This window comes from Manis pentadactyla, chromosome 1 (assembly GCF_030020395.1).
Source record: "Manis pentadactyla isolate mManPen7 chromosome 1, mManPen7.hap1, whole genome shotgun sequence".
Lineage (NCBI taxonomy): Eukaryota > Metazoa > Chordata > Mammalia > Pholidota > Manidae > Manis > Manis pentadactyla.
The window spans coordinates 203,086,104-203,113,299 of NC_080019.1; the positions used below are offsets into that span (position 1 = coordinate 203,086,104).

General features: G+C 36.8%; 1 protein-coding gene across 7 annotated transcripts in view; it reads left to right on the forward strand.

Moving 5' to 3' along the window:
- The window catches only part of TMCC1 (transmembrane and coiled-coil domain family 1), a 343,299-nt gene that overhangs the window by 35,932 nt on the left and 280,171 nt on the right, over positions 1–27,196 (forward strand). Inside the window, exon 1 of one of the 7 annotated variants that reach the window (XM_057506353.1) lies at positions 23,798–23,855. The exons of the other annotated variants lie outside the window; for them this stretch is intronic. The gene's annotated coding sequence lies outside the window, so the exon portion shown is untranslated. Of the gene's footprint in view, positions 1–23,797; positions 23,856–27,196 lie in introns of those variants that run through there. 7 annotated transcript variants of the gene reach the window in all.

The following is a 27,196-nucleotide window of genomic DNA, read 5'->3' on the forward strand; positions in this document are numbered from 1 at the left end:
CAAGAGCTTTCAGGAGCAAATATTACTGCCTGGGAGAGTAAGAAGCTGGTTTGACTTCTCTGACCTTTCAGATTAGAGTAGATGTTGCTCCTCTGGGCTTTACAGATGGATGTTCATTCTGTCTTTGCCCTTACCTCATTCTATTGTTTATCTAAATACCCTGCATCTATCTCTTTATATTCCTTAGGCCTAATACAGTGTCTGACACATAGTAGACATTTCAGTGTTTGCTGACTGGATCAATGACCATATGAAAGTCTTTGGTAAAGTAAGATGGTTTGCCATGAAGAACTTGCTGCATATTTTATTTAAAAAGATTTATGTCTTTTGCTTTGATTATTTATTTACCAAATAACCTTTTGGTATTATTTCATTTTACCAAGAGGATTCTACTGCTGAGATAAGAAGGTACTGACTAATCTAGTTGACAGTTATAATTCTGATTATAAATTAATTAAAATGTGAATGCTATGGGACAGATAGGTATGAGAATTTGGATAATATGAACTGTTTTTCCCCAGAGTGTAATGATCACTTTAGATAAGGTAGTATTCAACTTCTATTTAGGCAGAGGTATAGGTGTGGTGTGAATAAAAGACTGGATTCAGCTTTGACAGTGCCACTTAATAGTTGTGAGATCTTAGGCAAGTCCCTTAACCATTTTAGGATTTAGTTTCATTATTCAGTGAATAAATGGCTGCTCAGAGCTAGTCCAATTCTAAAATTTTGCATCTGTGAACTAAGAGCCACACTTTATCTCAGTCCATTGAGACCTAATCTACACACTCTTCACTTTCTCAATCTAGACATGCAAATGGCCAGAAGTTAAGGTGAGGGAGTATAGTGCCTTAGAACACTCTTAGAAAAACTACAGAATGAAGCAAGAGGTTGAAATATGATCGTTTTTAGAGGGGTGTGAACCTGAGAACTTCTTTTGCATTCTTTGCATTATTTCACAACCAGTTCTAGATAAAACAGTTTTCTCTTTTGAGAATGAGGATGTGGTGTTTGGGGATGGAGAGGATATTGATTTGGTTCTTAAGTTTTCTAGCTTTATTCTGGGTGATTTACTGAGCTAGGCTTGGTTCTGCCCTGTTTCCTTATTCTGTCTTTTCTCACCCAATAGAAGAATCTCAAGATACGATCTCATTGTCTGTGAGGCACAAAGGTTAGATCCATGATAGAACAGAGTTGGTAGACCTGTTTTTCTTATTGATTTTGAGATACCAAAAGACATTGCTTTACTGCACCATGCTCAATTCTCTTTACTAAAAGACAAAAATGTGACTCTTCTTACATCATATACTTTGGGATAATGACAAATTTCTTTGGAATGCCTTTTATTGAATCTCATTTTAAAAAAGTGAGGTATTTTCAGTAAATGCACAAATCTAAGATGTAATGAATTTTTACATATGCATATAGCTATGTCTGTATAATTGTAACCATCAGTCAGATCAAGATATAGATCTTCCTCCAGAAAGTTCCTTAATGTGCCTTTCCAGGTGATACCCTTTCTTTGAGCACTAGGGTTGCTTTATTATTCGTATTAAGAAGCCAGTGAAAATAAATTTGACATTTTGTATGTTTCCTCAGTAACTTAGATCTTGAATACTGTAATAAAGTCTGATCTATAGAATGTAAGGTCTTTAGTCTTTTAGAAATAGATAAGGCATAATTGTGTTAAAATGCTTTTCTAATGAAATCCTAACCCAGGGTGCAGGGGGAATAGTTTTACATTGATAAATACATTGGCAGTATTGTTTACCAGCATTTTCTTTTCTGTATAGACTTTTTTCTGGAAGTTGTTGAATTGTCTGAAAGTACTTTTATTTGGAAAGTTGTGCATAAGTAGGAAAAGGAAAAGTTACTTTGTGAAATGAATGATGAGCTTGTTTCAGTTCTGTGAATTCTGTACTTCTTTACTTTTTTTTCTAAGCCACTTCTGTGTGAATCTTTTTCTAGTTATGTGGTGCTGCTTTAGCCTACCTCATACTTAAGCTGTTATGTGATCTTGTTTACTAATTTATAAATCTCTATGTTTTTTGTTTTAGAAGTTTTAGATTTATGGAAAGCTAAGCAAAGATTGTACAGGGAGTTCCTGTATACCATGTTCCCATTTTCCCTATTGTTAACTTGTTTTATTAGTTTTATTGAGGTGTATTTCACATTCCTTAAAATTTACCCATATAAAGTATACTTACGGTGGCTTTTAGTATATTCACAGAGTTGTACAACCGTCATCACAGTCTAATTCCAGAATATTTTCATCACCCCAAAAAGAAGAAACTCTGTACCCATTTAACAGTCATTCCCCATTCTGTCCGCATGCCACCTGCCCTGCACTAGCCTTAGATAACAACTTATCTACTTTTTGTCTCTTTGGATTTGCTTATTCTGGACATTTTATATAAATGAACTATATAATATGTGGTCTTTTGTGACTGGCTTCCTTCATTTAGCATGTTCTTAGGGGATATCCATTCTGTAGCACATATCAGTTCTCTTTAATTGCCAAATAATATTGCATGTATGGACATACTACATATCCACCTGTCAGCTGATTTAAATTGATTTCATTTTTTGGCTATTATGAACAATGCTGCTAAGAACATTTATGTATGTTTTTGTGTAGACTATATTTATGTGCCTAGAAATGGAATTGCTAAGTCCTATGGTAACTCTTAGGTTTAATGTTTTGAGGAACTGTCTGCCTGAGCCATTTTACATTCCCACCAGCAATATATGAGGGTTCCAGTTTCTCCATATATTCTTCAAAACTTGTTCTATTGTCTGTCATTTAGTCCTCCTAGTGTGTGTAGATTTTGATTTGCCTTTCTCTAAATGGTTTGTGATGTTGAGCTTCTTTTCATGTGTTTATTGGTCAGCTGTGTATCTCTTTTTGAGAAATGTCTATTCAAATTCTTCCCATTTCTTAATTGGGTTATCTTAATTATATTTTAAGTCTTGTTTTATCAATGAGATTGTAAGTCACTTGAAAGATTATAAATCAGTTGAAAGGTTCTAGCTTTAAATAATAATTCTTTAAATAATAACCCTTAAGTGTTTCTGTTCACCTTCATTCCCTCTCCCACTTCTCTCAAAGCTCTAAAAAGCTGTCACACAGGTCAAAGTCTAATAATAAACACACTTGGTTTACCTTTCCCTGTTATTTGACTACGATAAAAGACAAAGATGGTTGGAAAAGCATGTCTCTTCGAAATCATAGATAGTCTACACATTCCTAGGTTAGAGGAGTAAAATTTTTTTTAAATGCTTTCATTTTTTTCTTTGATTAGAAGTGTATTTACTGTTTTGTTACAAGCCTCCACCACTATACTTAATATATTGTGAACAGATTTCCATCCATATAATATTTTGTAGAGTTAAATTTTGACATTAACGCATGAAATATCTATTTCTTTTTTTTTCCTGTGTATTTTTTTAAATTAAAGTATAATTGATATACAATCTTATGTTCAGGTTTCACATGAGCAACATTGTGGTTACTACGTTTTCCCTGTTATTAAGTCGCCACCACCCACCCCCATTACAGTCACGGTGCATCAGCATAGTAAGATGCTATAGAGTCAGTACTTGTCTTCTCTGTGCTATACTTCCTTCCCTGTACCCCCCCTATATTATGTGTGCTAATCTTAATGACCCTTAATCCCCTTCTCCCTCCCCAGTCCCTTTCCCTTTGGTAACTGTTAGTCCATTCTTGGGTTCTGTGAGTCTGCTGCTGTTTTGTTCCTTCAGTTTTTGCTTTGCTGTTATACTCCACAGATGAATGAAATAATTTAACACTTGTCTTTCTCTGGCTGGCTTATGAAATATCTATTTCTATACATGGTTCTTAATTAGGAGTAATGGATTCCTGAAGGTAGAAGGGTGAAAATGTTTAAATTGTTTAACATATGTATTTTTCAAGTCATTGGGTTTTTTGGCTAGATTAAATCAACTACTGGTAATTACTAACTGCTTTGCTTTATGTCATGAAGTATCTGGTTTGGTGCCTAAAACAGGTTTTTTCAGTTGTCCTTGGTGATGGGTCGATTAAAAACTGTGCAATTGCCCTGATGTAGGGAGATAAACTTCCAGGTACCTTCATAATCATGGAGTCTGGATTATGGTATGATGGTAATTAATGGAAAGTTTGAAGTCTCTTGGAAAGTTTAACATTTATTGAGCACTAACTGTGTGTCAGGCACTATAAAGGGAGAAAAAAAATAAATGAACAAAGTCCTAGGGTGTGTTTGTTTTTCAGGCGGGAAAGGGGAGGGAGGCAGTGCCAAATTATGCTAGAGGAAAGAAGTCCAAAGGTAATTTTCCTAAAACATTAATTTGTTTTTATGGTTTATCTTATACTTAAGTTATTTGCATTTCCGTGTTTGTTTCATAGTAACTTATTTGCTTAAATACATTTTTAATATTTTAACAATTTAATATTTTAATATTTAAAGTTAAATATTATTATAAAAATAGATTGTGAATACTTTGCTATGTGGCAAAATGAAGGAAATTATACTATGGGAAAATCAAAATCTCAGTAAAATTTTTTAAGTATGGACTACAAGATTGTTTTGTTCCTTCAGATTGCCACTATATTTATTAGATTATTTTTCCAACAGGGTACCATGTACTATATTTACATTATATTACTGTTTTGGCAGTGTGAGAAGAAATAATGAAAATTTTTTGCAGATATATATATTTTAAGCATGTATAAGATTCTTTATAAGATAGTCTGTTACTTAAAGTGAAAAGTCATTAGAACTATCAGAAAAAAATGTTAATTGGACCAGTTCTTATGAGTAAGAAAGCCTTTTCTTTCCTATAAATATGTTGGAAACCAAGAAGCAGTCAGGCAAAACAGGGTAATTTGGGTCTTGTACGTTTTAATCCATTAACTATTTTTCTCAACCCCCTGATCTCTACACATGTTTGCAGGTGTTGAAATATGAGAACATCAGGAAAAAAAATTTTTTTAATGCTGAAAACATTTTCTTTTTATGAGAGTATATGTAGAATGAGAGATTACACTGAAAATGATCCTTAAAGTCCTGTAGTTCTTTGATTTATTCTAATTCTTCAGTATGTCTTAAAGCTGTTAATGGTTTGCTGAGATACCATGGAGGATGTTGTACAGAAAGTTGTGATAGTAATTTTGAAAAACTTATCACCACTTAAAGAGCCAGCTGTGGTAGCATAGTCAGAAGATTTAAGTTCCAGTTCTGCTGCTTGCAGGCTGTGTGACCTTTAGTATGTCACTAAAGCCTCATTTTCCTCATCTTTAAATGTAGTTAATAGAACAGCAAGGACCTCACAGGATTGTTGTGAAGATCAAGTGAGATCAATGTGTTAAGAAGTTCTTTGAAACCATAATATGCTGTACGATTATGAGGTGGTGCTGTAAAAGAGGTCTCTAAATCTGTAACAAACAATAGTTTCATGTTACTAGCTTTTGTCTTCAATTTAGGGCTTTTCCTACTTCCTATAAATTTGTTTATAATTAGGCTCCTTTCGAACCAGATTGAGCAAAAAACTGTGAGTGGCAAGAACCTCCCATATAAAAGGGTGGATGTACCCAGAGCAATGAGGAACACCTGTTACTATGTTCCTGGTGGAAACAAGATGCTGCTGCCAGTGTCTGTGGAGGGGCCCAGCGTTTCCTAAAATAAGCTTTGTTTTGTTTTGTTTTTTAAACAAAGCTAATGTTTATGTTGTGCTTATTGTATACCAGGCCCTGTTTTAAGTGTTTTATATTTAATTTTCATAATGACTCCATAGGGCTAGGCAGTGTTGTAACCCATGAGGAAATTGAAGGTTAACAGATTCCTTACGGTGGTTGGTGCTCAACACTCTGAAACCTTTGCTTTTGGGTAGAGCTCAGCCTTGTTATGGTCGTACTTCACACAATTGCATTGTCACCACATCTTTGTGAAAAATTACTCCTGTTAGCTTTCAGCAATATGTTATTGTAAATTTTATTTTTCATTAACTCCAGAAGGCTGGACGGACCTTGGGAGAATAAAGGGCCAGGAGTAGTGTTTTGTTCCAACTCTATTCTGAGTTAGAGCAATTTGTAACAGGTGGCAGGTGTTAGTCAGGCTGTAGTATTTCATATATCCCCTGCTTATCAATTCTAAGAGGATGTTTTAATGTTTTGAAATTATGTGTATTAAATATGGTAGCACTTCCCCTCAAAAAGCTGCTGTTCAAGTAAGATGTGCCTTTTAAACAATTGATGATGTCTGAAATTAAGAAAATAGAGTAATGTTTAGTCCATTTGAATTTATTTTTTAGTTAACACCTGTTATCAGTGTGCCATTCTTGGCCTGTATACATAGTCTTTGCATGTTCTGTACTGACAGCTAGATAGTATTTTAACCAGTCAATGTGGGAGTTGCTATGGGTTCTGAGACTCAACTTTGTACTCTCACTCTTCTTTTTAGACTTCCTGTAAAATTTTTTGGTAACTCATGACAGAAGTACCTCACCTACATGGTTTGCCTTACCAGCTGCTGCTACTAGTGGATCTGCTAGTTGAGGGGAAAGTTAGCAGATAATTTCACTGGAGGTGAGGCTGAAGTTAAAACTCCAAAGTCCAAGGGGGGTTAATATTAGTTGGATAAATTTAAAGCATTGTTTTTTTTTGTGAACCCTCCTCCACCCCATCCTTACACCTGTTCTACCAGTAATCAGTTCTCTATCTCTGTAGTTTTGTCATTTTGAGGATGCTATGTAAGTGGAATAATGTATAGTCCTTTGAGACTGGCATCATTTCATTCACTAAGCATAATGCCCTTGAGATCTATCCAAGTCGTTAAGTGTACAATATCAATTATTCTTCCTTTTTGTTGCTAAGTAGTACTCCCTGGGATGGATGTACCAGAGTTTGTTTAAATATTCACTTATTGAGGGACGTTCACATTATTTCCAGTTTTTGGTATTATCAGTAACGCTGCTATGAACATTTGTGTGCAAGGTTTTATGGACCATATGTTTTCATTTCTCTGGCATGAATGCCCATGAGTGGGATGGCCAGGATGTATGGTAACTGCATATTTAATTTCATAAATCCTGCCAAATTTTTCCATGACTGTACCATCTTAACATTCCCACCAGGAATGTGAAACTACTAATTTTTTTAACTGCTTGCTCAATCTTCTATCATAGAAATGCTGATAGGTGCCAAAAATTTAAGAAAAATTTATGTGAGAAAAATCATAAAATGAAAGGTCTATACATTGACATAGTTATTTTAGCAGAATGTAGTTTCAGGAGAATAAAATTGTAGTTGCTTTGTATTGTTTGCTTTGGCAATCTTTTGTTGGTCTTGTTTGAAGAGATGAATAACTTTGAAGGAGGTAGGTTTGTCACTAACTTCATGCTAAGTCATTTGGCCATTTTGGAATGTGAATAACCAGTGTTTCTTAATTTATGTAATTTCTCTAGAAATGTTTGTCTTTTCCTAAATTGTTAATCATTTCTGATACTATGCCTCTGTTTATAATAGGATGGCTTAACATTTTTTCACTCATTTGCCTATTTATTTTGTCATGAATTATACATACCCGCTGTTTTTGTGACTTAGAATTGTTGAAACACTACTGAAAACTGTTTGCTTACCATCAAAATAGTCGATTCCCCCAAGCAACCATATCCAGACCCAGGCTTTACTCAGTCACTGTGAAATAGCGTGGGATTTTTTAGGCCAAGGAAGCTATCCAAGAATTTTGTGAATAAGGCTGAGGATTGACCTTGCCAGAATTCACAGGGAAGATGTCTTTCTTCTTGTTCTGTATGGTGGAAGAGGGTTTTTCATCCAAACATTGCCCTGATTTCTTCTTTTCCCACTGAGCTTTTTTATTATGTCTAGAGATTTTTTAACTTCTTTAAATGTTATTTTTTTGTAGACTTTTATTTTCAGTAATTTATCTTGAGATAAGTTGAGTAATAAGAGGCTCAGATTTCAAGACAAGCCAGGAATTTGTCTTTGCTTTGGGACTTGACAATGAGGTGTAAAGTAATACTAGTAATTTTGTTATGGAAACTGTAATCAAACATTTAAGATTGCTTTATTTTACAGGAGTTTGATAGTTTCCTCTTGTAAGTAGGAAGAAGGCATATGATGAATAAACTTCATTTTCCTTGCTAAAGGGACTTTGCTGAAGGAAATTAAATATAGTAAGGATCATGATGATGGGAGCATGACCTGGTATTGGATGTTTTGTGATTGTTGACAACTGAACTTTGACTTAGGCAGTCTAGACCATGTTTGATGAATATGGTTCTGAACATGGTTCATGCATTTGTTCATTCATGTATCATGTTTTTATTGAACTCAGCCATTGGAGATATAATGTGAAGCATAAGTAACCTGACATGGTATCATCATCCGCCATGGCACCTGTGGTCTGGTGGAAAAGATAGACAATTATTATGAAAAGTTAAACTACAACTGTGGCGGTGGTATAAGTGATGGTATTAGTGAAATTTGACCAGGTTAGAAAATGCATCCTCAAGAAATGATACTTTTGTGCTATGATTTGAAAGAATAGGTATTAACTTGCAAAGAGAGGGGGAATGGTTGTTTAGGCAGAAGGAACAGTAGGTGCAAAAGGCCTTGTGGTAGAAGGGAAAATGGTGAAATGAAGGACCTCGTTCAGGCTAGTGTGGCCTGAGAGTGAGAGCAAGAGGAAGAAGGAATATCGTTTAAGATGGAGAGATAGGCCTGCCCTTGCAGGTGTTCTTTTTGTTTGTTTGTTTTTGGTTTCGTTAATATACAATCACATGAGCAACATGGTGGTTACTAGATTCCCCCCATTATCAAGTCCCCACCACATACCCCATTGTAGTCACTGTCCATCAGCATAGTAAGATGCTATAGAGTCATAATTTGTCTTCTCTGTGCTATACTGCCTTCCCCATGACCCCCGCACCCCATGTTATGTGTGCTAATCATAATGCCCCTTATTTCCTTTCTTTCTCCCTTCCCCCCCACCCTCCCCAGTCCCTTTGCCTTTGGCAACTGTTAGTCTATTCTTGGGTTCTGTGAGTCTGCTGCTATTTTGCTCCTTCAGTTTTTGCTTTGTTCTTATGTTCCAAAGATGAGTGAAATCATTTAGTACTTGTCTTTCTCCACCTGGCTTATTTCACTGAGCATAATACCGTCTAGCTCCATCCATGTTGTTGCAAATGGTATGATATGTTTTCTTCTTATGGCCGAATAATATTCCATTGTGCATATATACCACATCTTTTTTATCCATTCATCTACTGATGGACACTTAGGTTGCTTCCATTTCTTGGCTATTGTAAATAGTGCTGTGATAAACATAGGGGTGCATATGTCTTTTTGAAACTGGGCTCCTGTATTCTTAGGATAAATTCCTAGGAGTGGAATTCCTGGATCAAATGGTACTTCAATTTTTAGTTTTTTGAGGAACCTCCATATTGCTTTCCGCAATGGTTGAACTAATTTATATTCCCACCAGCAGTGCAGGAGGGTTCCCCTTTCTCCACATCCTCGCTAGCATTTGTTTTCCTAGTCTTTTCGGTGTTGGCTGTCCTAATTGGTGTGAGGTGATATCTCATTGTGGTTTTAATTTGCATTTAATTAGTGATGTGGAGCATTTTTCATGTGCCTGTTGGCCATCTGAATTTCTTCTTTGGATAACCGTCTGTTCGTATTCCCCGCCCATTTTTAATAGGGTTATTTGCTTTTTGGGTGTTGACGTGTGTGAGTTCTTTATATATTTTAGATGTTAACCCCTTGTCGGATAAGTCATTTACAAATATGTTCTCCCATACTGTAGGATGCCTTTTTGTTCTGCTGATGGTGTTCTTTGCTGTACAGAAGCTTTTTAGCATGATGTAGTCCCATTTGTTCATTTCTGGTTTTGTTTCCCTTGCCCAAAGAGATGTGCTCAGGAAAAAGTTGCTCATGTTTACATTCAAGAGATTTTTGCCTATGTTTTCTTCTGAGAATTTTATTGGTTTCATAACTTACATTAAGGTCTTTGATCCATTTGGAGTTTACTTTTGCGTGTGGGGTTAAGACAATAATCCAGTTTCATTCTCTTGCATGTAGCTGTCCAGTTTTGCCAACACCAGTTGTTGAAGAGGCTTTCATTGCCTCATTGTATACCCATGGCTCCTTTATCATATATTAATTGACCATATATGCTTGGGTTTATGTCTGGGCTCTCTAGTCTGTCCCATTGATCTATGGGTCTGTTCTTGTGCCAATACCAAATTGTCTTGATTACTGTAGCTTTGTAGTAGAACTTGACATCGGGGAGCATAACCCCCCCCCCCACTTTATTCTTCCTTCTCAGGATTGCATTGGCTATTCTGGGTCTTTTGTGGTTCCATATGAATTTTACAATGATTTTCTCTAGTTCATTGAAGAATGCTGTTGGTATTTTGATAGGAATTGCATTGAATCTGTAGAGTGCTTTAGGCAGGATGGCCATTTTGACAATATTAATTCTTCCTCCATGAGCACGGGATGTGTTTCCATTTATTGGTATCTTCTTTAATTTCTTTTACGAGTGTCTTGTAATTTTCAGGGTATAAGTCTTTCACTTCCTTGGTTAGGTTTATCCCTAGGTATTTTACTCATTTTGATGCAACTGTGAATGGAATTGTTTTCCTGATTTCTCTCTCTGCTAGTTCATTGTTAGTGTATAGGAATGCAACAGATATCTGTGTATTAATTTTGTATCCTGCAACTTTGCTGAATTCAGATATTAGATCTAATAGTTTTGGAGTGGATTCTTTAGGATTTTTTATGTAAAATTTCATGTCATCTGCAAACAGGGACAGTTTAACTTCTTCCTTGCCAATCTGGTTGCCTTTTATTTCTTTGTGTTGTCTGATTACCGTGGCTAGGACCTCCAGTACTATGTTGAATAAAAGTGGGGAGAGTGGGCATCCTTGTCTTTTTCCCGATCTTAAGTGAAAAGCTTTCAGCTTCTTGCTGTTAAGTATGATGTTGGCTGTGGGTTTGTTATATATGGTCTTTATTATGTTGAGGTTCTTGCCCTCTATACCCATTTTGTTGAGGGTTTTTATCATGAATGGATGTTGAATTTTGTCAAATGCTTTTTCAGCATCTATGGAGATGATCGTGTGGTTTTGGGCCTTCTTTTTTTTGATCTGGTAGATGCTGTTGATGGATTTTTGAATGTTGTACCATCCTTGCATCCCTGGAATAAATCCTACTTGATCATGATGGATTATCTTTTTGATATGTTTTTTAATTCGGTTTGCTAGTATTTTGTTGAGTATTTTTGCATCTATGTTCATCAGGGGTATTGGTCTGTAATCTTTTTTGTGGTGTCTTTGCCTGGTTTTGGTATTAGAGTTTTGCTGGCCTCGTAGATGAGTTTGGGAGTATTCCCTCTTCTTCTACTTTTCAGAAAACTTTAAGGAGGATGGGTATTAGGTCTTCACTAAATGTTTGATAAAATTCAACAGTGAATTTGTTCTTAGGTAGTTTTTGACTACCAATTCCATTGCGTTGCTGGTAATTGGTCTGTTCAGATTGTCTGTTTCTTCCTGGGTCAGCCTTGGTAGGTTGTGTTTTTCTAGAAAGTTGTCCATTTCTTCTAGGTTATTCAGTTTGTTAGCATGTAATTTTTCATAGTATTCTCTCATAACTCTTCGTACCCTTGTAGGTTTGTTTTTCTTTTTTTTTCCCCCCTGCATACCTGGAGTCCACTCAGTCCTGGGCAAACCAGGACAGCTGGTCACTCTGTCTAATAGGCATTACCCCATTCTTCTTTTCCCACAATGCCCAAATTCCCTTGTGGGGAGGAAGCTCTCCTCTGCCCTCCCTTCTCTGCCCCTTTTCAGCCTGCTCAGAAAGCCCAATTCCTTCCCTCCCAAGTGTCTGCCCCTGTGGGACTTGAATATGCCCACACCTGCTTGCCTTGTGGCAGAGCAGCTATGGCTGCCTTATGCTCATCTCTTCCTGTGGGGCCGAACTGGGAAAGTCCTGACCAGGACATTAGCCCTGTTGGGATAGGACCCAGGCAGCTGGACTGGAATGAGTTGGAAATGTCCAGGATGCCCACAGGGACTCTTGATCTGGCTCCTGAGAAACCAACATAGAGAGAGGAGCTGGGGCATTTCAGTCCAGGAGGACTTCTGCCAGGTTGACTAGGGGAGGTACTTGGTCTTCCCAGTAAACTGACACTGAGCTACAACTTATCCAGGCTGTAGGCTTAGGGTGCAGGGAAACTCAGGCTGCCAAACCCCACCATACTCAGGCACACCTCGTAGAAGCTGGAATAACTATAGTAATAAAAAGAAATAGCACTGATCGAGTCTCTCCTTTAGGCTAGTTAAATAGACCTAGGGAGATCCGAACTCGCGACCCCAGGGTATCTGCCCACGGGGATGTGGCACCTTCGTCTACATCATCCCACATAACCTTCAGGGCCAGGTACCCCCATGAGCTGTAGAGATTACTGTTCCCACTTACAGATGAGGAAACTCAGGCTCTGAAAGGGGATACAATTGACCTTAGGTTCTAGAGCAGAAATCTGGGAGTGAGAAATCAAACCCAGTCTGTTTAGAACCTCTTGGCTGCAGACCCTTCTTTTTTTACTTGTTCATTTTTTATTTTTTTATTTTGGTATCATTAATCTACAATTACATTAGGAACATTATGTTTACTAGACTCCCCCCATCACCAACACCCCCCCACATATCCAATTACAGTACTAAGATGCTGTGGAATCTCTACTTGTCTTCTCTGTGTTGTACAGTCCTCCCCGTGCCTCCCCCCACATTATGCATGCTAAATATAGTGCCCCCTTTCTTCCCCCCATCCCTCCCATCCCACCCGTCCTCTCCAGTCCCTTTCCCTTTGGCAATTGTTACTCCATTCTTGGGTACTGTGAGTATGCTGCTGTTTTGCTCCTTCAGTTTTTTTCTTTGTTTTTATACTCCACAGATGAGTGAAATCATTTGATACTCATCTTTCTCCACCTGGCTTATTTCACTGGTCATAATACCCTCTAGCTCCATGCATGTTGTTGCAAGTGGTAGGATTTGTTTTCTTCTTATGGCTGAATAATATTCCATTGTGTATATGTACCACATCTTCTTTATCCATTCATCTACTGATGGACACTTAGGTTGCTTCCATTTCTTGGCTATTGTAAATAGTGCTGCTATAAACATAGGGACATATGTCTTCTTCAAACTGGGCTGCTGCATTCTTAGGGTAAATTCCAAGAAGTGGAATTCCTGGGTCAAATGGTATTTCTATTTTGAGCTTTTCGAGGAACCTCCATACTGCTTTCCACAATGATTGAACTAGTTTACATTCCCAGCAGTTCCCCTTTCTCCACAACCTCGCCAACATTTGTTGTTGTTTGTCTTTTGGATGGTGGGCACTCTGGGAACAGTGTACACAGAAGAACATGAATTGATGAGGTGGTAGTATCCTGCTATATTTTTTTCCACTGGGATTTAGATTTTGTTACAGATTTTGCATTTATCTTTAAGAAAGAAAAGCAGACATTTTGTAAAGTACTAACAGTTTTCAAAATGATACCTAATCTGAGAGTTAATTAGAATTTATAGTTTTGCATGAAATATAATCCTTTCTAATGGATAAACCTGTGTGTATTTTCATATATATGTGTGTGTGTATATATATGTATTAAATATAATCCTTCCTAAATCTTACTCTGTTATATTTATTTTATGATCATGACGTGGTGGATGTTGAACAAAGTAAAAAGTAATAGCAGCTAACACTATTGAGTGTTCACGTACCTTGTGCCAGGCACTGTGTAAAGTGCTTTTCGTTACATACATTGTCTCATTTACTCTTTGGGATAACCCTGTGGGAAGGGAAATACTTTTATCAACACTTCAAATATCAGTCCAGTTAAGTAATTTACTCAAGTATTCAAAATTAGTAGGTGAGTGAATAATAATAGCAGAATGTAGTGCATGCTTAAAACTCTACTTCATTTAAGAAATATTGAAAATTTACTTTTGTATAAAAATCTGATTTTCAGTGTACCATTTTGTTTCAACTTTGAAGGAATTACATCTCTAGGATTGTTGAGAATCATACAATGTAACTTTTGTCTTAACATGTTACTGTTTCATTCATTCGGTATTAAAGGGGTTTAAAAGGTAATAAGTGGAGGAGGCAGAGCCAAGATGGTGGCATGAGTAGGACAGTGGGAATCTCCTCCCAAAAACATATATATTTTTGAAAATACAACAAATACAACTATCCCTAAAAGAGAGACCAGAAGATACAGGACAACAGCCAGGCTACATCCATATCCACGAGAACCCAGCACCCAGCGAAGGGGGTAAGATACAAGCCCTGGCCTGGCAGGACCAGAGTGCTCCTCACCCCAGCTCCCGCTGGGAGGAGAGGAGTCGGAGCGGGGAGGGAGAGGGAGCCCAGGACTGCTAAATAGCCAGTCCTAGCCGTGTGCTCCCAGAGCGCAGACACACAGTGTGAGGAGTGAGGGAAACTAGCGAAACGGGACAGTAAGACCTGCGAGCGGGTCCCTGCAGCCGGCGCCCCTGGGACAAAGAAAAGAGAGTGCTTTTTGAAAGTCTTAAAGGGACAGGGACCCCACAGCTGGACGGAAGCGTCCCAGGACACTTAGCCCAGCAGCTGGGAATCCCAGGGAACTCCGGGCGCCCTAACCCCCTGGGCAGCAGCTCTGAGATCCCTCATGGCGATAAACAGCCCCCCCCGCCCGTTCCCTCTATGGCGCGGCCCCGCCATAGCAGGGCAGCAGCCTGAGGCTGGCTACGCCCACAGCAAGGGAGCTTCCTCCAAAGCGGCTGGGCAAGAAACAGAGACCCAGTCTACGCGCAATTGCCCAACACAAGCCGCTAGGGGTCACTGTTGTCCCAGTAAAGAAAGGCCAGGAGCAAGTGGAAAGGATCTTGGTTCTTCCAGCTGACAGACGAGTCTACATTATACCACTGCATCTATCAACACGAAAAGGCAAAAAAATTTGATCTAGACCAGACTAACCCAGACATCTTCCACATCCACCCCTGAGAAGGAATCTGGGGAGACAGATTTAACCAATCTTCCTGAAAAAGAATTCAAAACAAAAGTCATAACCATGCTGATGGACTTGCAGAGAAATATGCAAGAAATAAGGAGGGAGAATACAGAAATAAAACAATCTCTGTAAGGACTTCAAAGCAGAATGGACAAGATGCAAGAGACCATTAATGGACTAGAAATCAGAGAACAGGAACGCAGAGAAGCTGATGGAGAGAGAGATAAAAGGATCTCTGGGAATGAAAGAATATTAAGAGAACTGTGTGACCAATTGAAATGGAACAATATTTGCATCATAGGAGTACCAGAAGAAGAAGAGAGAGAAAAGGGATAGAAAGTGTCTTTGAAGAAATAATTGCTGAAAACTTCCCCAAACTGGGGGAGGAAATGGCCTCTCAGACCACAGAAGCACACAGAACTCCCATGACAAGGGACCCAAGGGGGGCAACACCAAGACACATAATAGTTAAAATGGCGAAAGATCAAAAACAAGGACAGAGTATTAAAGGCAGCCAGACAGAAAAAAAAGGTCACCTACAAAGGAAAACCCATCAGGCTATCATCAGACTTCTCAACAGAAACCTTACAGGCCAGAAGAGAATGGCATGATATATTTAATGCAATGAAACAGAAGGGCCTTGAGCCAAGAATACTGTATCCAGCACGATTATCATTTAAATATGAAGGAGGGATTAAACAATTCCCAGACAAGCAAAAGTTGAGGGAATTTGCCTCCCACAAACCACCTCTACAGGGCATCCTACAGGGACTGCTCTAGATGGGAGCACTCCTAAAAAGAGCACACAACAAAACACCCAACATATGAAGAAGGGAGGAGGAGGAATAAGAAGGGAGAGAAATAAAGAATCATCAGACAGTGTTTATAATAGCTCAATAAGTGAGTTAAGTTAGACAGTAAGGTAGTAAAGAAGCTAACCTTGAACCTTTGGTAATCACTAACTTAAAGCCTGCAATGGCAATAAGTACATATCTTTCAATAATCACTCCAAATGTAAATGGACTGAATGCACCAATCAAAAGACACAGAGTAACAGAATTGGATAAAAAAGCAAGACCCATCTATATGCTGCTTACAAGAGACTCACCTCAAACCCAAAGACATGTACAGATTAAAAGTCAAGGGATGGGAAAAGATATTTCATGCAAACAACAGGGAGAAAAAAGCAGGTGTTGCAATACTAGTATCAGACAAAATAGACTTCAAAACAAAGAAAGTAACAAGAGATAAAGAAGGACATTACATAATGATAAAGGGCTCAGTCCAACAAGAGGATATAACCATTATAAATATATATGCACCCAATACAGGAGCACCAACATATGTGAAACAAATACTAACATAATTAAAGGAGGAAGTAGAATGCAATGCATTCATTTTGGGAGACTTCAACACACCACTCACTCCAAAGGACAGATCCACTGGACAGAAAATAAGTAAGGACACAGAGGCACTGAACAACACAGTAGAGCAGATGGACCTAATAGACATCTATAGAACTCTACATCCAAAAGCAACAGCATACACATTTGTCTCAAGTGCACATGGAACATTCTCCAGAATAGCCCACATACTAGGCCACTAAAAGAGCCTCAGTAAATTAAAAAAGATTGAAATCCTACCAACCAGCTTTTCAGACCACAAAGGTATAAAACTAGAAATAAATTGTACAAAGAAAGCAAAAAGGCTCACAAACACATGGAGGTTTAACAACAAGCTCCTAAATAATCAATGAATCAATGACCAAATTAAAATGGAGATCCAGCAATATATGGAAACAAATGACAACAAAAACACAAAGCCCCACCTACTATGGGACGCAGCAAAAGCAGTCTTCAGGGGAAAGTATATAGCAATCCAGGCATATTTAAAGGATGAAGAACAATTCCAAATGAATAGTCTAATGTCACAATTATCGAAATTGGAAAAAGAAGAACAAATGAGGCCTAAGGTCAGCAGAAGGAGGGACATAATAAAGATCAGAGAAGAAATAAATAAAATTGAGAAGAATAAAACAATAGCAAAAATCAATGAAACCAAGAGCTGGTTCTTCGAGAGAATGAACAAAATAGATAAGCCTCTAGCCAGACTTATTAAGAGAAAAAGAGAATCAACACACATCAACAGAATCAGAAACGAGAAAGGAAAAATCACGACGGACTCCACAGAAATACAAAGAATTCTTAGAGAATACTATGAAAACCTATAAGCTAAAACGCTGGAAAACCTAGGAGAAATGGACAACTTCCTAGAAAAATATAGCCTTCCAAGACTGACCCAGAAAGAAACAGAAAACCTAAACAGACCAATTACCAGCAACAAAATTGAAGCGGTAATCAAAAAACTACCCAAGAACAAAACCCCCAGGCCAGATGGATTTACCTCGGAATTTTATCAGACATACAGAGAAGACATAATACCCATTCTCCTTAAAGTTTTCCAAAAAATAGAAGAGGAGGGAATACTCCCAAACTCATTCTATGATGCCAACATCACCATAATACCAAAACCAGGAAAGACCCCACTGAAAAAGAAAACTAAAGACCAATATCCCTGATGAACATAGATGCAAAAATACTCAACAAAATATTAGCAAACCGAATTAAAAAATACATCAAAAGGATCATACACCATGACCAAGTGGGATTCATCCCAGGGATGCAAGGATGGTACAACATTGAAAAATCCATCAACATCATCCATCACATCAACAAAAAGAAGGACAAAAACCACATGATCATCTCCATAGATGCTGAAAAAGCATTTGACAAAATTCAACATCTATTCATGATAAAAACTCTCAACAAAATGAGTATAGGGGGCAGGTACCTCAACATAATAAAGGCCGTATATGATAAACTCACAGCCAGCATCATACTGAACAGTGAGAAGCTGAAAGCTTTTCCTCTGAGATTGGGAATAAGGCAGGGATGCCCACTCTCCCCACTGTTATTCAACATAGTACTGGACGTCCTAGCCACAGCAATTAGAACAAAGAAATACAAGGAATCCAGATTGGTAAAGAAGAAGTTAAACTCACTATTTGCCAATGACATGATATTGTACATAAAAAACCCTAAAGACTCCACTCCAAAACTACTAGAACTGATATCGGAGTACAGCAAAGTTGCAGGATACAAAATTAACACACAGAAATCTGTGGCTTTCCTATACGCTAACAATGAACTAACAGAGAAATCAGGAAAACAATTCCATTCACGGTAGCATTAAAAAGAATAAAATACCTAGGAATAAACCTAACCAAGGAATTGAAAGACCTATACCCTGAAAACTATAAGACACTCTTAAGAGAAATTAAAGAGGTCACTAACAGATGGAAACTCATCCCATGCTCTTGGCTAGGAAGAATTAATATTGTCAAAATGGCCATCCTGCCCAAAACAATATATAGATTCTATGCAATCCCTATCAAATTACCAACAGCATTCTTCAATGAACTGGAACAAATAGTTCAGACATTCATATGGAAACACCAAAGACCCCGAATGGCTAAAGCAATCCTGAGAAGGAAGAATAAAGTTGGGGGGATCTCACTCCCCAACTTCAAGCTCTACTACAAAGCCACAGTATTCAAGACAATTTGGTACTGGCAGAAGAACAGAGCCACAGACCAATGGAACAGAATAGAGACTCCAAACATTAACCCAAACATATATGGTCAATTAATATTCGATAAAGGAGCCATGGATATACAATGGGGAAATGACAGTCTGTTCAACAGATGGTGCTGTCAAAACTGGACAGCTACATGTAAACTAGACAGCTACATGTAAGAGAATGAAACTGGATCACTGTCTAACCCCATACACAAAAGTAAATTCAAAATGGATCAAAGACTTGAATGTAAGTCATGAAACCGTAAAACTCTTAGAAAAAAACATAGGCGAAAATCTTTTAGACATAAACATGAGTGACCTCTTCATGAACATATCTCCCCGGGCAAGGGAAACAAAAGCAAAAATGAACAAGTGGGACAATATCAAGCTGAAAAGCTTCTGTACAGCAAAGGACACCACCAACAGAACAAAAAGGTATCCTACAATATGGGAGAATATATTCATAAATGACAGCTCCGATAAAGGGTTGACATCCAAAATATATAAAGAGCTCATGCACCTCAACAAACAAAAAGCAAATAATCAAATTAAAAAATGGGCAGAGGAGCTGAGCAGACAGTTCTCTAAAGAAGAAATTCAGATGGCCAACAGGCACATAAAAAAATGCTCCACATCGCTTGTCATCAGAGAAATGCAAATTAAAACCACAATGAGATATCACCTCACACCAGTAAGGATGCCCACCATCCAAAAGACAAACAACAACATATGTTGGCGAGGTTGTGGAGAAAGGGGAACCCTCCTACACTGCTGGTGGAAATGTAAATTAGTTCAACCATTGTGGAAAGCAGTATGGAGGTTCCTCAAAATGCTCAAAATAGAAATGCATTTTACCCAGGAATTCCACTTGTAGGAATTTACCCTAAGAATGCAGCAGCCCAGTTTGAAAAAGATAGATGCACCCCTATGTTTATCACAGCACTATTTACAATAGCCAAGAAATGGAAGCAACCTAAGTGTCCATCAGTAGATGAATGGATAAAGAAGATGTGGTACATATACACAATGGAATATTATTCAGCCATAAGAAAAAAACCAATCCTACCATTTGCAACAATATGGATGGAGCTAGAGGATATTATGCTCAGTGAAATAAGCCAGGCAGAGAAAGACAAGTACCAAATGATTTCACTCATCTGTGGAGTATAAGAACAAAGAAAAACTGAAGGAGCAAAACAGCAGCAGACTCACAGAACCCATGAATGAAGTAACAGTTAGCAAAGGGAAAGGGACTAGGGAGGATGGGTGGGAAGGTAGGGATAAGGGCGGGGAAAAAGAAAGGGGGTATTAGGATTAGCATGTATAGTGTTGTGGGGGGGTACGGGGAGGGCTGTACAACACAGAGAAGACAGGTGGTGATTATACAGCATCTTGCTATGCTGATGGACAGTGACTGTAGTGGGGTGTGTGGGGGGGACTTGATGAGGGGGGAAGCCTGGTAAATGTAGTGTTCTTCATGTAATTGTAGATTAATGATAGCAAAAATAAAAAAAAAATAAAACAATAAAAAAAAAGGTAATAAGTGTTTCCAGAGTAGTAAAGTTTACCTCTTGAAGAAGTAGTACTTTCAAAGAAATTAACCATCTCAAGAGTGGTAATTTTTCTGAAATGTATGTTCTTTTTCAACATTAAAAAACATTTTTTCACCTTCTTAAAATATAGTGTTCTATGTAAAATGGAATGTGTTTTTGGTAACTCAGGACTGTCATTGGGACCATGAATTAATTTAGTTTACTGTAAGCAATACTCTCCTACTCCCTTCTCTTTATTTATGTACACTGTTATAATCCTCCCTTTATTTAAATAATTAAACTTGTCAGAATTGTAAGTCAGGAGTTAAATAGGCCTCACCTGTAAAAAAAAAAGCATGCGGTTCACCAGATCCTGGGGAAAAAAATAATAGTATTATTATAGTTACCATTAATTTGGTACCTCCCAAATGGCAGGCGTGCTTTTTATGTATTAATTCTTTTAATCCTTACAACAGTCATATGAGGTAGATATTCTTATCCTGTTATTATAGAAAATGAGATTGAGGCTTAGAGAGCCAAGAGTCCCTTTCCTAATAATGATTTAAACCTATATTCAGATTGAGGGGTGTTTGATTCTAAGGCCTAGATTCTTATCTGCTATCCTATACTTCTTTCATTTTTTTCCCTGTTTGTCTCACAGTTTCTGGCTCAGTGTTAAGTATTTATGTGTTCAGAATTTAAGTTTTGCTTCTTTGTCACTTTAATAAAGATTTTTTAAACAATTTTTATGAAGTATAGTTAACAGGCAATAAATCAAATATGTTTAAATTGTTCAATTTAATGAGTTTTGACATGAGTATACAGTTTTGAAACCATCACCAACCATAATCCAGATAAACATTTTCATCACCCCCAAAAGTTTCCTCCTGTCTCATGTAACCCTTGTAATGTACATTTTTTTTTTGGAATCCTTTTTTTTCTTGCCTCTTTAACTTGGAGATATATCTTGGAGATCATTCCATTTAAGTCTTAAAGAGATTACTTGTTCTTTATTAATGACTGTATACAGTAGACCTCCCTTAGTACTACCCCCTTATCCCTGAGGGATCTGTTCCAAGACCCTCATTGGTTGCCTGAAACCACAAAAAGTATCAAACCCTATAGATACTTTGTTTTTCCTATACATACAAACCTATGATAAAGTTTAATTTGTATGTTAGGAACAGTAAGAGATTAAAAACAATAACTAATAATAAAGCAGTTATAACAATATACTGTAATAAAAGTAAATGAATGTAGTCTCTCTATATTATGCTCAACACTTCTTGTGATGATGTGAGATGATAAAATGCCTATGTGGTGAGATGAAGTGAGGTGAATGATGTAGGCATTGGGATGTAATGTTAGGCTGCTATTGACCTGATGATATATCAGGAGGAGGATCATCTGCTTTTGGACCACAGTTGACTGTAGGCATCTGGAACCACAAAAGACAAAACTGTGGCTAAAGGGGGACTGCTGTGCTATTTACTTGTATGACCAGCCATATCCCCATTGTTGGATATTTGTACAGTTTTCTTCCTTCCCTTTTTTTCTAAACCAGTATGGCTGCCATGAATAATCTTAGACTTATTTTGGGACAGAAAATATTTTCAATCTTGATAGATAGTGCCAAATTACCATTCATGCAATTTGTAGTATTTTATACTCCCATCAGCATTGTATGAGAGTGCTATTCGCATATCCTAACCAAAATAGTATTACCAAACTTTTATTTTCCCCGAGTTTGGGTGAAAAATGGTATTTCAGTGTATAGTTGACCCTTAAACGATACAGGGGTTAGGGGTGAAACCCCTGCACAGTTGAAAACCTACATGTAACTTTTGACACCCCCAAAGACTTAATTGATAGCCTACTGTTGACAAGAGCTGATAACATAGTCAATTGTTGCATAATTTGTGTATTGTATACTATATTCTTACAATAAAGTAAGCTAGAGAAAATGTTTTTTCGAATTGCAACAAATAGTTTTAATTTGCATTTTTCTTAATGGGTGGGGTTAAATATCTTTTCATATACTAGGAGCTATTTATGTTTCATTTTTGATAAGCTGCATTTTCTTTGTATATTTCTGTTGAGTAGTTGGACTTTTTCTTACTGACTTTTAGCTTTTTTTCCATTAGGGAAGCTAGCTCTTTGTAAAACGAAATGTGGTTATGTCTTCCCAGTTTGCCTTTTGACTTTGCTTGTGGTGGTTTTTGCCATGATGTTCTCACATACACACATCCCTCCCCCATACTCCCCCATATAACAAATCATATATAATTTAAAATAAATATATGTGGTAAGTGTATTATATTAATTTTAAGTTACATATAATCTATTAGTCTATTTCTTTTTTATGGCTTTTGGAGTCTTTTGTCATAGTTAAAAAGGCCCTCCCCACTTTGTGATAACAACATAATCCTATTCTAAAAATTTAAGGTATTTTCCTATCATATTTAAATGTTTGAACCATTTATAATTTATCCCTATGTAAGATGTAAGATACGGATTCAGCTTCATTTATCTTGATAATTGCTTGTATGTCCCCAACTATGTTGAGTAATTACTTTTCTGTTGAGTGTTACGAGATGCCACATTTATTGTATATTATTCCTATATATGTTGGGTATATTTCTTAATTTAAAATTTGTTCTGTTGACTTGTCTTTCTGGGTGTGTACTAGTTCTACACTGTTTTAATTATTGAGACTTAGTATAATAGCTTTTAATATCCAGTATAACTAGGCTGTCTCTCAGTCTCTTGAGTTTTTCCTCATTATTCTCACTCTGGGTGTGTCTGTGTGGAATCAGTAGATTCCAGAGAGAACTTCTTTTCAAATATGTGTTTGTCTTTGTCTAGGGGGACTCCTTTCTGTTACTGCTTTCAGATATTGGGCTTTTTGAAATAACATGTTCCTGACTTGATTAAATCTCTGTCACTGTTTAGTTGCACACTGTATGGTAGTGTGGGCTTTGCATCCAGTGCCATAAGTATGTAACTTCATATGTATATTTGAAAAGATGAATTGTGTATATTGAATTTTAGTTTGAATGTTTTGTTGAACTCAGGTAGCCTTGTTTTTCTTTCTTTTTGCTTATAAAATCTTCATAATCAAAGACTATCCTGGTATCTTTGCTGTTCCTTGAAGGCATAATCCTTTCTCATTTCTCAGAGCATTTGTATTTGGGAATACCTGTACCTTATCTAAATTTATTGTGTATTTTGAATGTGAGGCAGTAAGCATAGTGCTTCTTAGAGCTGATGGCTATGTTTGCGTATTTGACTTACAAATTATGAGGTACTGTGGTGTGTAGTGGATTGGTAGTCAGGAGACCTGGATTTTTTAGTTGTTTTTTTTCTTTTAACTTTTTATGGTAAAATAAACATGACATAAAATTTACTCTTAACCTTTTTTAAGTGTACAGTTCAGTGGTATTAAGTACATTCATATCATTTTGATCATTACCATCTATCTCCAGAATTCTTTTTATCTTGCAAAATTGAAACTCTATACCTATGAAACAATAACTTCTATTTTCTCTTCTCCCAGCCCCTCGTGGTCACCATTCTACTTTTTGTCTGTATGAATTTGACTACTCTAGGGACATGTAAGTGGAATCCTACAGTATTTGTCTTTGTGATTGCTTCTTTCACTTAGAATAATGTCTTCAGGGTTCACGCACGTTGTAGTCCCATATTTCCTTCCTTTTTTTAGGCCAAATATTCCATTGTATGTATACACGACATTTTGCTTATCCATTCGTTGGTCACCGGATACTTGGGTTGTTTCACATTTTAACTATTGTGGATATTGCTTTGTGAACATGGGTGTGCACATACCTCTTAAGATTGCTTTCATTTATTTTGGGTATATACCCAAAAGTGGAATTTCTCTATCATATGGTAATTATAAGTTTAATTTTTGACAGACCATCATACTGTTTTCCATAGTGGGTATTGTAAGATAAATTCTAGCCAGAATAAGCAGGCAAAGAGAGGCAACAAAGGGCCAGGTAATTTATTTAAATACCCCCAGGTGAGGTTCTGTGGCCTTCTTGTCACAGGCCAGAGAAGTCACCCCCGGTTAGGGAGGTGGGGGGCTTATAAGGGATTAGGAGGGGGAGGAGTGGGCAAGCTATCCTAGGGGGTGTGGAGAGGTATGATTGACTAAAGGTGACATAATAGACAACTAGAAACTTTTTTCCTTCCAAGAGGGAGGAGGCTGACATCCGGGTCTTAGTTGGCACATCAGGATGGAATTTAGGGAGAGCTGTCCCCTTTCCATATACGGCACAGACTTTGGGGTCTGGTCTGTTCTCCTCCTATGGCATCTCTCTGTTCTGTTTGCATGTCCTTGTTTTTCCTTTCTCCAGCCTAACATTTATCTTACAGGTATATTATTGTACATTCCCACCAACAGTGCACAAGGGTTCCAATTTCTCCACATTCTTGCCAACATTTGTAATTTTCTGTTTTTCTTGATAGTAGCTAATGGGGGTCTTAACAGGTTGAGGTGGTATCTCATATTTTTTATTTTTATATCCCTAATGACTAGTGATGTTGAGCATCTTTTCATGTGCTAATTGGCCATTTTTTAATCTTTGGAGAAATGCCTATTCAAATCAATTGTTCATTTTTTAAATTGGGGTATTTTTTTATTTCTGAGTTTTAGTTCTCTATATATTCTGGATTTTAACTCCTTTTCATATATATGACTTGCAGATATTCTCTTCCATTCTGTGAGTTGTCTTTCTTTTTAGTCTACTGATAATGTCTTTTTAATTTTAAATTTAAAAGTCAAAATTTTAAGAATTTTATAAAGTCCTATTTGTCTTTTCTTTTGTTGCTTGTGTCTTTGGTGTCATTCCATGAGATGATTATCAAATCCAATGATGTGAAGCCTTTTCCTTGTGTTCTTCCAAGATTTTTATTGTTTTAAGCTTTACATTTATGTGTTTGATCCATTTTGAGTTAATTTTTGTTTGTGCTGTAGATAAGAGTCCAATTTCAGTCATTTGCTAGTGGATATCCAGTTTTTCCGGCACCATTTATTGAAAAGACTGTCCTTCCCCATTGAATGATCTTGGCACTGTTGTCAAAAGTCCTTTGACCATGTATGCAAGGGTTTATTTCTGGGCTCTCTGTTCACCTCGTTGGTCTATGTTTGTTTCAGCCCCAAGCCACACTGTTTTGATGACTGTAGCTTTGAAATAAGTTTTGAAATCTGGAAGTGTAAGTCCTCCAGCTTTGTTCTTCTTTTTCAAGATTGTTTTGGTTCCTCAGGATCCCTTGAGGTTCTATATGAATTTTAGGGTGGATTTTCTATTTCTGCAAAAAATGTTTTTGGGATTTTGATAAGGCTGGTGTTAAATTGGTAGATTGTTTTGGGTAGTATTGACATCTTAACAGTATTGTTTTCTAATCCATGAACATAGGATTTGTTTGCATTTACTTATGTCTTTTTAAATTTATTTTAGCATGGTTTTGTAGTTTTCATTGTGTAAGTTTTTCACTTAATTGGTTAAGTTAATTTTAAGTATTCTTTTTGATGCTATTGTAAATGCAATTGTTTTGTAATTATCATGTCAGATTGTTCATTGTTTATGGGAATGCAGCTGATTTTTGTGTTGTTGACTTTGTATCCTGATAATTTGATGAATTCATTTATTCTAAGAGTTTCTTTTTTTGTATTTGTGTGTGTGTGTGTAATCTTTAGGGTTATGTGCATGTAAGATCATACCAACAGATAGTTCTTCCTTTTCAATTTAGATGCCTTTTATTTCTCTTTCTTGCCTGATTGCTCTCGCTAGAACTTCTAGTACTATGTTGGATAGAAGTGACTGAAGTAGACATCCTTGCCTTGCTCTTAATCTTAGAAGAAAACTTAAAAGTTTTTTGCCAGTGAGTATGGTGTTTGTGGTTTTTTAAATATATGGCTTTTATTATGTGGAGATAGGTTCCTTCTATTTCTGTTTTTTAAGTGTTTTTATCATGAAAGGGTGTTGAATTTATCAAATGCTTTTTCTGCATCAATTAAGGTGTTCATTTGTTTTTTTCCCTACATTCTGTCTGTGGGGTATGACATTGATTCATTTTTGTATGTTGAACCATCTTTGCATTCCATGAGTAAATCCCACTTGGTCATGGTGTATAATCTTATTAATATGCTCCTGAATTCTGTTTGCGAGTACTTTATTGAGGATTTTTGCCTTACTGGTCATAAAGGATATTAGTCTACATTTTTCTTTTCTTGTAGGGCATTTGTCTGGTTTTGTTATCAGTAATGCTGGCCTCATAGGATGAGTTAGGATTATCCCCTCCTTTTCAATTTTTTGGAAAAGTTGGAGAAAGATTGGTATTAGCCCTTCTTTAAATGGTTGGTAGAGTTGGCCACTTAAACAAATCTGGTCAAGGCTTTTTTTTGTCAAGGGAATTTTGATTACTGATTTCATCTCCCTCCTAGTTATAAGCCTTTTCAGATGTTTTGCTTCTTACTGATTTAGTCTTGATAGGTTTTGTGTTTCTAGGAATTTGTCCATTTCTTGGTTATCTAATCTGTTGGCATACAGTTGTTCATAATAATCTCTAATAATCCTTTTTATTTCTAGAGGAAGTCCCACTTCCATTTCTGATTTTAGTAATTTGAGTCTTCCCTTTTTTTCTGTAGTCATTCTTGTTTCTTGGCTTGTCAGTTATGTTGATGTTTTCAAAGATTTAACTTCTGGTTTTATTGATTTTTTTTCTCTATTGTTTTTCTATTTTCTATTTCATTTCTCTGCTCTAATTCTTACTATTTCCTTCCTTTTGTTGCCTTTTTTTTTTCTAGTTCCTAAGTTGTAAAGTTAGGTTGTTGATTTGTGATCTTTCTTATTTTTTAATGTGAGGGTTTGTAGCTTAAAAATTTCCCCCTAAATACTGCTTTCACTGTGTTGCATAGGTTTTAGTATGT